The sequence below is a fragment of the Podarcis filfolensis genome, assembly GCF_964270895.1.
Source record: "Podarcis filfolensis genome assembly, chromosome: 6".
NCBI classification, from domain to species: Eukaryota; Metazoa; Chordata; class Lepidosauria; order Squamata; family Lacertidae; genus Podarcis; species Podarcis filfolensis.
This window is the reverse complement of record NC_139609.1, coordinates 58,889,326-58,902,438: the sequence shown is the minus strand read 5'-3', so window position 1 is coordinate 58,902,438 and position 13,113 is coordinate 58,889,326.

Sequence of the window (13,113 nt, the reverse complement as noted above, 5' to 3'; positions counted from 1 at the left end):
AGTTGTCATATAACCTTGCTCTGGCAACTTCTCCATTCACTCTCCTGTGCTAATAATTCTGTTGCAGCAAATGGTATAGAAAGCAGTGAAATCTAATGCTGTTCCCAGAAGCATTCACCCTCCCAGAAGGATTCACCCTCCCTCTCTCTCTCCCTCTCCTCACACCATCTCTTGGAATGCTGCTCTCAGGATGATCTAGGAGAAGATGGATAGACCCATGTGTTTCTGTCAGGTGCCTCCTGCCAGACAGCTAATCACACAGATAGAAACTTCAGGTAGCTTTCTTTGACCTGTGAGGACTGACCTGCAGCACAGAGTGGGAAGAAGGCGGCTTGAGAAGAGACCTCTCACCTTCCATTCCATCTGGCAGACCCCACCCTTTCACCATTGTCAGTTTCTTAATAACGTAATTGATCAATGGGCATGGGACTGTCGGCTTTGTAATGGCTGGCCATTTCAGAGGAGTAATTAATGCACTTGCATGACCCTGTATCAATGGCAGACACTTCAAAAGTACACAATCCTTTTGCTTTGAGAGATTGTATTACATGAGAATGCCCCTGTGACGTCAGGGTTCACCTCCTATGTAGGAAGGCAATGATAAATAGAGAAGTTTCTTCCATAGCTCATTTCCTATCCACCTGTTTCTTTATCGACTAGTCACTGAGATCAGTGGTACAGTTAGGTAATGTTAGACTGGACTAACAGCACAAAGTCAATGATCTTATGGAGACCCATTTCCTGTTTCATCAGTAAAGGTTATTGCTTCCTTCAAGAAGCTGTAAGACCTAAGTTATCCCTGTTTGGGGACTCTCCCACTCATTGTGTGCCCTGGAAATCTGCCCTGAAGTCTGGCTTTGACAGCACCACTGACTGTGTTATCTACTGACTCCTATATAAACACACACACTACATTCATTTAAACACAGAGCTGCCTCTTTTCTCAAGTACCTGTCTCTTCTCTTTAGTGGCTTTCTCCCCCCCTCCCCCCGATTTTTGTCCATTCCCTTTAAAAAACAAACAAACATATTTCAATTCAGTCTGCCCATGTAGAACTCTTGTTTACATTATGTGGTCACACAGCTTAGAATTATCTTGGACAGAATTAATCTGGAAGCGGGTGGTCTAAACCGCTGAGCCTCTTGGGCTTGCTGATCAGAAGGTTGATGGTTCGAATCTGCGCAACAGTGGTGAGCTCCTGTTGCTCTGTCCCAGCTTCTGCCAACCTAGAAATTCGAAAGCATGCCAGTGCAAGTAGATAAATAGGTACTGCTGTGGTGGGAAGGTAAATGGCGTTTCTGTGCACTCTGGTTTCCATCACGGTGTCCCGTTGTGCCAGAAGTGGTTTAGTCATTCTGGCCACATGACTCGGAAAGCTGTCTGCGGACAAACGCCGGCTCCCTCAGCCTGTAGCGAGATGAGCGCCACACCCCATAGTCACCTTTGACTGGTCTTAACCGTCCAGGGGTCCTTTACCTGCAAAACATCCCCCTTCCTTGTGTGCAAGAATTGGATATGCCCCCATCAAATATGAAAGGTGTTCTGACTAAAGTATACTGCTGCTTTAAATTTAAGAACAACACATATAGCCCAATCTTATACATGTTTACTCAGAAACAAATCCTGCTGAGTTCCCCAGTAAGCATGCAGACAATTGCAGGTTTCGTTTTAGTGTATTGTGTGAGACACAAAGGGAGCAAGCAGGGGATGGATGGACATTCAGCTGAATATCTCTTGAGAATCTGACTGGTGAACGAAGGACGGTGGTAAATTGCCTGCTTACTTCTTTTGTGCCAGAAAGAGCAATCTGAAGGAGAATTGGAATCAATCCATACTCCCACCGGAGTAGGCTGAGGTCAGAGGAGAACGTGGAAGGTTATTTTGCCTTAAAGAGTGGCTCAAGCTAATGCCCGTGAACATCTCTGCCGGCATCGATCATGAAGACGAGGCCAGTTCCATTCCCTGTTCAGTTGCCTCTACTAATAAATGTCTTCTGCTTCCTCCATAAAAGTTTCACACAGTGTTTGTGTGAGAGAAAGATTAGAGACCCAGCAGAGCAAATGCCCAGAAGTAATTTCTCTAGAACCAGAACAGACTCCATCCTTCCCCCTCCCCCTCATAATGGCTTGTCTGTGTACAAGAAAAACCTTGTCTGTTTTATTGGTATCTTTTAATTCCCTTCATTGCAGCTCCTTATGTTTCTGTCTGGCTGATTTGTGTTTATAGTAAGGTGGCTTCCCATGCATCACAAAAAAGAGGATGAAAGGTGACAAAAGAGGAGACAGATTGGCATAGACTGATGTACATATATTGATGTGTATGGGGTGTTAGGGGAGGGGTAGTACCTGCCATGCTTCTTCTGGGGTTATCTGTCCACCTTTGGTCCACACCCTGCACTCAGCTCTCACCTGCGGCTCCTAGAAGCTGTCAGCATGTGACCATAGCCACACCCTGGGAAACAGCTTTAACTGGTCGACTAAACCAGGTGAGAGTAGTCGATGTGTCTCAAACCCTCTGTGCATTAAGGACTTCCCCTTGCCTGTGAAGTCAGGCTCTGGTAGATTGAGCAGATGAGGCCAATAGTGGGTCCAATGGTCAAGAAGGTGGTTTCTGCATGTGTTGTAGAGGGAAGTGAGGGGCAGATGGGGCTCATCAACCTGGGAAGGGAGCCATGGAAGAGAAGAAATACTCTGATCCCAGACCTCTGATGCCTTGAAGTTATTTGTCAAAAAGGCTTCAGGAGTAAACACTGAGGAAAAATCCATCCCCAATGCCTTTGGGAGAAGAAAGGTCTAAGGAGTAAACCCTTCACAAATCCAGAGTGGAGCCTTTAAACGGTTGAATGGCGCCTTGTACACTTCCTTCTGACAACTTCTGGAGCCAAGCTGCTGCCAAACATATTGCTCTGCTTTCCTTTGGACCACAACGAAGCCCATTGTCTTGTTGTCTGGGCAGCTGAGGACCTCCATACACACTGCCCAGGCTTGTGCCCTGGAGAGGTCACTTCGGTGCTGCTAACATAGCGAAAACAATGTGGGAGGCAGCAGTTATGAGTTGCCGGTCTCTGCAGCCATGGCAGGTGCTGTGATTCTCCAGTGGTTTGATTTCCCCCCTGGAGGTGCACTCCAGTGTATCTTGAGACAGACAGATGCCAAGTATGTATGTATGTATCAATCATCTACCTCTATCTATCTATCTATCTATCTATCTATCTATCTATCTATCATCTATCTATATCTATCTATCTATCTATCTATCTATCTATCTATCTATCATCTCTATCTATCTATCATCTATCTATCTATCATCTATCTATCTATCATCTGAAATATGTAATTAGTGGGGGAAACTGTGTGACCAGGTGACAAGTGCATTTTCTCAGTCTACTGTCCAGGTTCTAGCAGTTGATGGACAACATCAAGACTCCTGTTCTTCCTTCATATGGGTCTTTGGGTGGCATTCAGTGGAGGACCACAGGTTCCCATCCCATCCCATTCTAATCCATAGCCAAACTGCTATCTGGCACTACCTGTGCATTTCCCCAGGGCAGCATCTTGGTGTAAAGAGATGGTGCCTGGAAGACCAGTAGGATGGAGACTAGAGGATGCTGAATGTGCTTGGTGATTCAGGGTCGAGTTTGATGGGCAGATAGAGTGAACAGTGGAACCTTTTGAGCCAAGTAGAAAGGAGCTTGTCTGCTTATGCTAGCCCTTCAATCTGATATTTTACTCCTCCCTGGAGAGCCTGAGAAGGCAGCTAAAACTCCATATCAAGCCCTGAGACCTGACAAGCTTGTTGAAAGAATCCTAGGCTGCTGGGATTTGTAAAAGAAACCAATTCCTTCCCAGAGCCTTGTTTTGCCTGGGCATCGCTGGAGCTGAATGGGGTGTGGGAGACTCTGATATCTTCATCCGATTAGTCAGATCTGAAGCAATTACAACTTCATTAGCTAAATAGGCTCTTCTGTTTCCCACCCTCACCACTTCAAGGCTTTGCCCTTGGGATCCTGCTGTTAAGAGCTGCACAGAGGAAGGCTAGAATAGGAGGAGGAGGAGAGCTGCATGGTGCTGGCCAAGATAAGGGGAAAAGAGGCATTGCATACAGCTCATTTGCCAGACCTGAAATGGAGGAGGGAGATCTGGGTTGAAAAGGAGCTATAAGAGACGTCAATTTAACATGCTTTCATATTTCCCTTGCTTTCAGAGACTCATAGTATATGGAGGGACCTTCAGGGGCCAGCCTTAGGTAAAAAATGAGGGAACAAACCCAGGGGACAGAGGGTGGGAGGCAGTGGTGGCAGGCCATAAAGTGAAGAGTTTAAGCAATGAAAAAGGACAATATTATAAACAGTTTAAAACAAACATAGTCATAAGAATAGGATGGGTCCATCTATCTGTCTGTCTGATGTGTCAAAGGGCAGAGTAAAGAGATACATCTTCAGGATTCATCATGCAAGTTGAGAGTTCCTTCTTCCATGTAATGATTTAGATTTGCACACATTTGCATAGGAGTAAAAACAATATTTCTGAAGCAAGAAGTGTGCTCTTTGTTTTTATATGACACAAAAGTTTCATAGCAAAAATCATTCTAGAAGATCATTCTACATGTGTGAGGGAAGGCAAGATGCTTCTTTTAAAAGGTCACCTACAATTTTTATATTGTACTTGTATAGAGCTTTCAAGTTTTCAAAGTGCATCAGATGCATTATCTATTTGTAATTCAGGTTTCCTATGCTTCATTTTGCAGGGGCAGGGGCAGCGGGGGCGGCTTTCTTAAGGCCATACAGTTAGTTCACAGTAGAGGTGAGATTTGAGCTAAGGACCTCCAGATTCATTGTTTATTCTCTTAGCCACTACACCAGCTCTCATAAGCATTTGCTTATATAAGCATTTGCTTATATAAATCAATAATATTTTTTCTATATAATTAGGAATGGACATAGGTGGGGAGCCCCAGGTAGTCAATTAGTATAAGTCGCCCACAAATCATCAGAGAAAACTAAGGGTGGAATTCAGTGGGGTATGTGTGTGAGAAATGCAGTAGGACTTTCATCCCACAGACCTCCCCCAAACCTGTTCTGGGTTTCCCCCAACACCCCAGAGTAGATTTAGGGGGCTTGAGCAATGGAGACGGGATAAAAGTCCTGTTGCATGAACAGACCTCATTCCATGAATGCCAACTACTTAGCTGAATTCTGCCCACACATTGGGAATCTCCATTATCCAGGAGCATATCAATTTGAGACCTCTCCAGGGGTATCTAGTTGGTCAGTTAGAACAAGATTCTGGACTAGATGGGCCACTGGCTTAATTTAGTGGGGATCTTTGTATGTTCTTGTTAGACCCTCACTATATTCATAGTCAGAGATATAAAATAGTAGAAAATGAATCTGTATTCCTTGGTGTGATGGACACTGAGCAGTGTAATATTTTGGAATGAAAATTCTGGGATGGACAAAGTCCTTCTTTGTCTGAAGTCATGACCCAGTGTTCATTTGCCAAGCAGAGCTCAGCTCTTAGGTACAATGGGGCTGTTATCTAAGTGGATCCATGGGATGAGAAACCAAGGAGCAGGCAGAAGCTCACAGGAGCAATCAATATAAGGTCTATTTCGTAGGCTTTTACTTAGATTGTGCTATTCCTGAAATAGAGAGCAGCTGGGATCTAACTGGATTGCCTTGGGGAGTGAAATGATATTTAACTATTATGGTAACGCGACACCCCTTGAGTGGGTTGTCATCAGCATGGATTGAATGGGGACTGGGGAGGGAGACTGCGCCTTCGGAGTGTAGATGAGAACTCCTGCCTTTTTGAAAGCATTTTGCATTCTGAGTTCTTGACAGAAAAGGCCCTCCATTCTCCCCATCTTCTAATCATCCATTGCAAGCGATCTTTTTCACATCACTGAGCAGTTCTTCAAATGAAAAGGAAGCTGTGCAGCTGCTGAACAGAGAGCAGCACGTGTGTGTGTGTGTGTGTGTTTGTGTGTGTGTGTGTCTCTCTCTGTGTGTGTGTGTGTGTGTGTAGGAAGAAACACCCATAACCATTTAACAGAGCACCAGGGTCTTCCAATCTCTGGGCTGCTCCATCTGTTAATATAATTTTCCAGAAGGCAAGATTTCACTCAGACCTTCTCCGGCTCCTGTACATTTATTGGCAGCTGGCTTTGCTCCTTCGTAAATGGACGCTTGCTTATGCATCACCTATATGATTTCCCCTTGCAGTCGTTTGTCAGGTAGCATATGCCATTTCGAAATGGCAGAAGGGCAGAGAGATGACCGAAGCAGTACAGATCGTTAGCTGCACCTCGGGAAGACAGCCTTTGAAAACCACTCTTGCAATGTTTTCAAGCATCAGGGTAGCTTTTGACTTTTTGTTTATCTCCCTTGTACCAAAAGGTGGTTTCACTCCATACTACCCCAGGGTGGCCAAGTGTCCTACTTTACAAGGCATTTAAAGGCAGTGCTCTATTTGAAGGACTATCCAGTCCAAGTCCTGTTTAAAGTGAAAGAAGCATAAGAAGCAGCCTTGAAGTTGCCCATTGACACTTAACATCTGGAAAACAAACTGAGCAGGCACAGAGATCACCTGAGCACAGCCTTCCCAACAATGGTGAGCCGTACTGCATTTCTATTTAAGTTAGAGTTATCATTTTTTAAATTTGTGCCTAAGCATAAAAATTAACGTATACAATTTTTATGCAACTCTATGTCCTCTTTTTCTCATTTTCCTTTGCATAAGTGGCCACACTATACCACCCAAAGATGATGTGAGTTTCCTGGTTTGTGTACTTGCCATGGGAAACCGTAGCCCATCAGGACCTCCTTTTAGCATTCACCCAAAATAATCGCTTGTTTGTAAGTGATGGACCTTACATTTTAGCGTGCACAATATCGGGCAATTTGTGATATGCCAACCTACCTTGCAGGGTTTTTGTAGGGATGTTCTGAGATGATGGGGATGAAGTACCTTGAACATTCCAGGAATTACGTAAGTATTTATATCATCACCATTAATATTACTAGCCAACTGACAGCAAATATCCAGTTAACTTTAATTTCTTCCAACCTGGTGTTGATTTTGCCAACTGGGCTTAGTAAACCAGATGCTAAAAATAAATGACGTATAACTTTTCAGAGCATTTCCATTAGAAGCCACAAAACACTACATATGGCAGAACTGTTTGATGCAGATGCATACATAGTTACAAGAAAGCTAATATTGAAAGTGTTCTGTTTTATCACCCACATTTGATTTAATAGCTTTTTGGCTTCGAGCACTGCATAAAACAGAAGAAAAAATAGTGAGCAAAACATACCAACATTTATGCCAGCACTGCTTTTTTTTGCATGTGAAAGTCAGCCATTTTGCATGTGAAATTTGCTAAGAAAGCATTTGCCCGTGAAACCATCTCTGCCAGCTATTTATTTAGTCTTTGCTGCTCCTTTTCAAAAAGAAACATCTTTGGCTATTTTCAGCAATGATAGCTACAGCCTGATCCTCAAGAGCCCTGTGTTCAGTGATATGAGCAAGGGACTGATCTATCTAACCATTTCAGGTTCCAGCTACCAACCTAGCTGTGGGGCCGTTCTTCCTCTCTTGCGTGGGAGACAAATGAATGTCGTACTTGGCATCTCTTCTGAACAATATTTTTATTATGTTTAGTGTTCTCTATACAAAAAGAAAATCAGTTTTCTTTACAGTGATTCAAAAACATTTCTGAATATTTTGGCCTTTTTCAAATCGCTCATGCAGTCCATATATTAAACATGTCTCCGTAGTCTGTAAAGCTACTCACTGTAAGTCATTCTTTACAGTCTCAGATATGCATTCATCTATTGGAAAGCAGATTAACACAGAATGTCCTTTTTTTATTTGTTTAAAAAGAAGGCAAATAATTACATAGAATGTATTGGAGCAATGGGGAGGACTTTAAGGAACAGGGTGTGTGTGAGAGTGTGGATATTTACAAATTAAAAACAAACAAAACAAACAGAAAGCAGTACAATAATTTGTTGGTGGTGTTTGAAACCTCCATAGTGCAAAGGGTGGTCTCTCCGCTTTCATCGGTTCAACACGAGGGGGTGGGGGCCCAAGACTGCCTTCTGACATCACGATCATACCATGAAATTTGCTTGAAAGGGACAGATCAAGAGAGAGGCACTCCTGGGTTAAATGGAGAGCCACATGACATTCTGGATTTCTTACTATCAGAAAAGTCTTGCTGGCTCTTCTTATTTAAGATGAGCTGCAATGCGTAAAAGAAAATGGATTTCACATTTTATTACTATCATTATTATTATTATTGCTTAGCTGAAGACTTTTGACGCTAGCATAGAATTAAGCCTGGTGCAAGGCATGCTTCCTTTATAGGTCAAAGTCAATATTCCACATTTCACATTCTCTACATTCCGGGAAGTGAAAGTAAGGTTTGTTTTCCTTCCTGCAGCTGCTATAGCTGGGATGAGGGGAAAGGCCGCAATAGGTCATTATGAGTCAGGTGAAACACGTAAACAAGAAGCTGAGCCCTAATGGAAATCAATGACTGGCACTCTCCTCGGATATTCCTGACAGGTAGCAGGGTTGTATCTTGTTTAGACACATGAATCCAGGTCATTATAGGCAGATCGATGGCAGGGGTCAGGACTCTGTTATGCTAGTTGACCTGTGGGTCACTTCTACAGGGTGGTAATTGAGTGGAAAGACAATGTCAGGATTGTCCAAGATCATGTTTCCTTTGCTGTAACTGTAGCATCACCAGCACATAAGGCAGAGTCTGTGTCTCCCCTACTCTAATGTTCCACAGAAGGTGTTCATTTAACTGCCAAACTGCCACACACAAAATAAGCTATGGAGATTGCCTCCTCTTTGAACTTGCTGGCTCAACTTAGCAACAGTGAAGGCAGGCGACAACATCTGGAACTACCTGCAATTTCCCAAAAACATGAAGGATCTGCATAACAGACACATGGGTCAGATCTTTATTTGTAAAGTTAAAAATGGAAATAAACCTATTATAGTTTTCAACACAAGCCATGAATGGTATAATGGGTGACTGAGCGGCATAGCTGATGTGGTTACATGAGCCAACACCTCAATAACCTCTGGAGTCAGGAACAGGAAACTGTTCAAAATGTCAGATGTTACTACATCTGGCTGGTATGTAGGATGAGCATAGGGGAACAGGTTCCATATCTGCTGTGATAAGTTGGCAGTGTGCTCTTTCACTAGTCCTTATGATTAGAATAAGGATGGGGAATCTGTGATCATCCAGATGTTGGGCTCCAACTCCCATCGGCCCCAAGCAGTGTGCCCAATGGTCAGGGATGATGGAAGTTGCTGCGGTCCATTATCTGAAGGGCCACAGGTTCCCTATTCCTGTATCTCAGCAGCCTTTGTAGTTGAGAAGACTATAGATGATGTTTCAACAATGGCTGCCTACTTCTCTGACTGTGTTGCTTGCACCACACTCAATTCTTAAAGTGGAACACGTCAGTGAAGATTTGTTAGTCTCTTGGATGGGACTAAGGGGACTGCTAAAGGCAATTCCACAGGAAAATGCTTGTCTCCTAGCATCATGAATATTATGTTGCAGAATTGGACCTGCTATCAGGTGTAAGACAGGAGGAAGAGCAGAATTCAAATTAGATAGATGGATCTCTCTCTCTCTCTTTAGTTCACTCTCTTTTTAGCCTATGCAATCAGGACTTCTGCTGCAGTCAACTATCAAACCGGCCAGTCAGTGAGCACCCTGTGGTATTTGAAACCTTGTGTCTTGCCCCTAACTTAACAAAGCCTGCTACATCCCTCTCAAATATTTTAGTAGATTCAACACCCATTAGCTTCCAAGATCAAATGGCATCAGGTGTGTTCACAGTGGCATGGCAGTATGCCTCTGAAAACTTAACTAAAAGTAGTATCTACAACACAATATGCATTGTGCCTGGTTTCATAGTTGCATTTAACAATAGTCTTAGATGTTATTTTATTGTAAACACATTGCTGTTGATGGAAGCGACCTCAAATACTGTGCATGAGACAGAGATATAAACCTTTTCAATAAAATACAATAAAGTCTACTTATGGCTGTCTGTTCTATAGCAGTGGTTAAAGAAGCCGTCAATGCATGCCACATTTTGTCCATTGTTTGGTTTCCCTCAATACTCAGCAACGGTAAGAGCCTTTCCAGCTGATCTCTTTTCATTTTGCATAAAAGCATTTGCTGCTCATTTGTTCAGACTCCCAGATGTTGTTGTTTTCAAGGTAGAACTCTGTATAGGAATGTTGCATATTCTCAGCACTCAAAACTGTATTTTAAAACTGGGAAATGCAATCTTTCTCCTGGGTAGCATGCAATGTGTAATTCTTAGTGTTGTGTGGAATGTGGCTAGTCAGGAGTGGCAGCTTGGCCCCACAACCATGGGAGCCTGGAACCATGGGTGCCATGCAGTGTGCATGGCCCTGGCACCCAAATTTGTGGGTGTCCAGTACCTTCATGGGGAATTTTGTGGGAGTCCAAGCACCCAGGACCCCAGGGAGTTTGGCACCTATGTGGATAGTGGAAGCATCTACTGGGTAGAGGGAGACATAAGTGGGGACAGCCATCTCCTCACGCTCGCCAATTTGTGATATTTTCAAATTATGTCATTCTTCCAATGCTCGGGAGTCCTTTGGAAGCACAGGAATGTCCCCATAGTCCAAGGAGTGGGGAAACTTTGGGCCTCCAGATGCTGCCTAACTACAACTCCCATCAACCCTAACAAGCATGGCTCATTGCCAGGGGTTATGGGAGTTGTAGTTCAGCAGCATCTGACAGGCCCAAGGTTCTCTACATCTGCAGTAGCCCCTTAAAGAAGGGCATACAGCAGCAGATGTCCCCCTCTGTAGTAATGCCCCAGCAGTTTGTGCTGTTTTCTTCTTTGAATGCAGTGTGCTCTTGCATTAGAGCCCATAGATTCCAAAGTTAAGAAAAAGCAGTGAGCACACACGTAACTCTCCCTTGCAGCTGAGGTCCCCTTCCCCATCCATTACTAGAGGATGGGGTAGCGTACTACTCATACTGGACTGGGGATAGGTTGAGTACCTTGCTGCAGGAAAAGTCCAGGCTTCTAATAATTCGGAAAGGCTTCCTTAGCTTGTCTAAACCCATCTCAATACACATCCTTAAATGGCTCCAGGGCAGGGGTGAGCAATTTGCTCTCTACTGGGAAAACCATACCCACATTTATACAAGGGCGCCCACAGAGAATACAACAAGGAATGAGTTACTGGCAGTTCAATGACTTTTCAGGGAAGGAACCTATTTAGTTGATTTATTCCTTATGAGAGAATTCATGCCTGATAAATAAACATCTCACCAAGTGTTCTTGGCTTTTATTTCTGTTACGTTTATATAGGGCTTTAATAATAAGATATGTAGCTTCCGAACTCATCTCTCATCTCTTAAGCACAAATCCATTCCTGAGGTAAGTATACTGACTATAATGGCAAATACTAACAATATTTTGTCAACTGTAAGTTAGACTTATTCTTCCTGCTGCAGTTAAAGGAAAGCAAATGGCCTGGTACTGGAGCAGGTTTTGCAAAGAACATTGCATGCAGAACCCTGTCAGATCTGGTTTCAGAACTGCCTTCTAAAAGAACACAGAGCCATTTAATGTTTTTGTTAAAATTCAATCTTTCCCCAGCTTTCATCAAACTCCTGCAAGGCATCTCTACATCCACTAAAAGTTAGCCCACCCGCTTAGCCACAATATTTCTCAAACAGATGGTATGAGGGAGGCTTGGGAAGAAAAAACACATGTGCACAGAATAGGATTGCAGGCACTGCTGGGTACGTACGATAGACTAAATGTGGTTGTGTTTAAAAGGTCTCATATAAAGCTGGCTACATATGCCTGATTTTATCTTGTGACTTGTAGATAGGCCAAAGCTAGCCAGGTCCATCTATGTGGGAGTGCTGCCTTAAGTTTAGGGACAGTATACATAATGCTAGAAATCTGTAGTTGGTGGGCTGGATTGGAAAACATATGTGTAGCATTTTGGGAGGTGCCACTTTCAGTGGTGCCACTGTGCAAACAGTTCAAATGCATGCAAAGTGCATTTAGTTGTGTTGCAGTGTGTTCTCAGTGGTAGTGCATGTTTCCTTGCGAAAGGTCCCAAGTTGCGTCCCTGCCACCACCAGAGAGGGTGAACCTGTGGTCACCCATCCATTTGGTGCCATCTCCCATCCACTCCAGCTAGCATGGCCAATGGTCAGGGGTGACAGGAGTTGCAGTCAAACAACATCTAGAGACCACAGGCTCTCTATCTCAATGTTGGAATTAGGGGATCCTTTTAATTCGATCAAATCAAAGTCAAAAAAATGGACAAATCCGCCAGGGGAGTAATTAAGCATGCAAAACAATAGGGCCAGGAGATACATTTACTGTACCACTAACAGATTGTAGCCTGTTTAAGGAGTGGTTTGGAACAGTAACCCCAAGCCACAACCTTTCGTTGCCTGGCTTGACTCACAGCACAAGCTTCCCTGGGTTGGTGACAGTTTTCTTGCATTTGAGATTTCATTTAGCTGATTTCTTCTTAAGTCTCGACATCCCCCAGCCTTTTACTGAATACATTAAACCCCATTTCTGCATTCTATGCCCATGGGCGTAGCCATGATTTTTGTTTGGTGGGGGGAAGAATTGAGCTATCTGTGGCGCGATTGGTCAGTTAAGTATTTTTATTTATTTACTTTTTGGAGAGGGGGCAGCTAGCTGCCCCTCTGCAGCTATGCCCATTCATTAGAAACACCCTTGTTAGCAAAGCTACCTTTCAGGCAAGCCAGTTTGAAAGTTCAGCCATGTCACAACTATTTCCATGATGATGCTGAATGATGCTGAAACATCTATTGAAGTTTTCCCTAAATGTTATTTTACAGCTGCGAAACTGTCGGAGACAGATCTCTCTCTTTAAATACTTTTGACTTTGAAAGTGCAGGGAGTGAAGAGAATACATACTGCATTCCATAAATACTGTATATTATGGGGGGGGGGACCTCTACCTTCTACGATGACCCATGCCTTCTCAACTGACCAAGCTGAAGCTTCCTTATTTGTACTGCATCGACAGA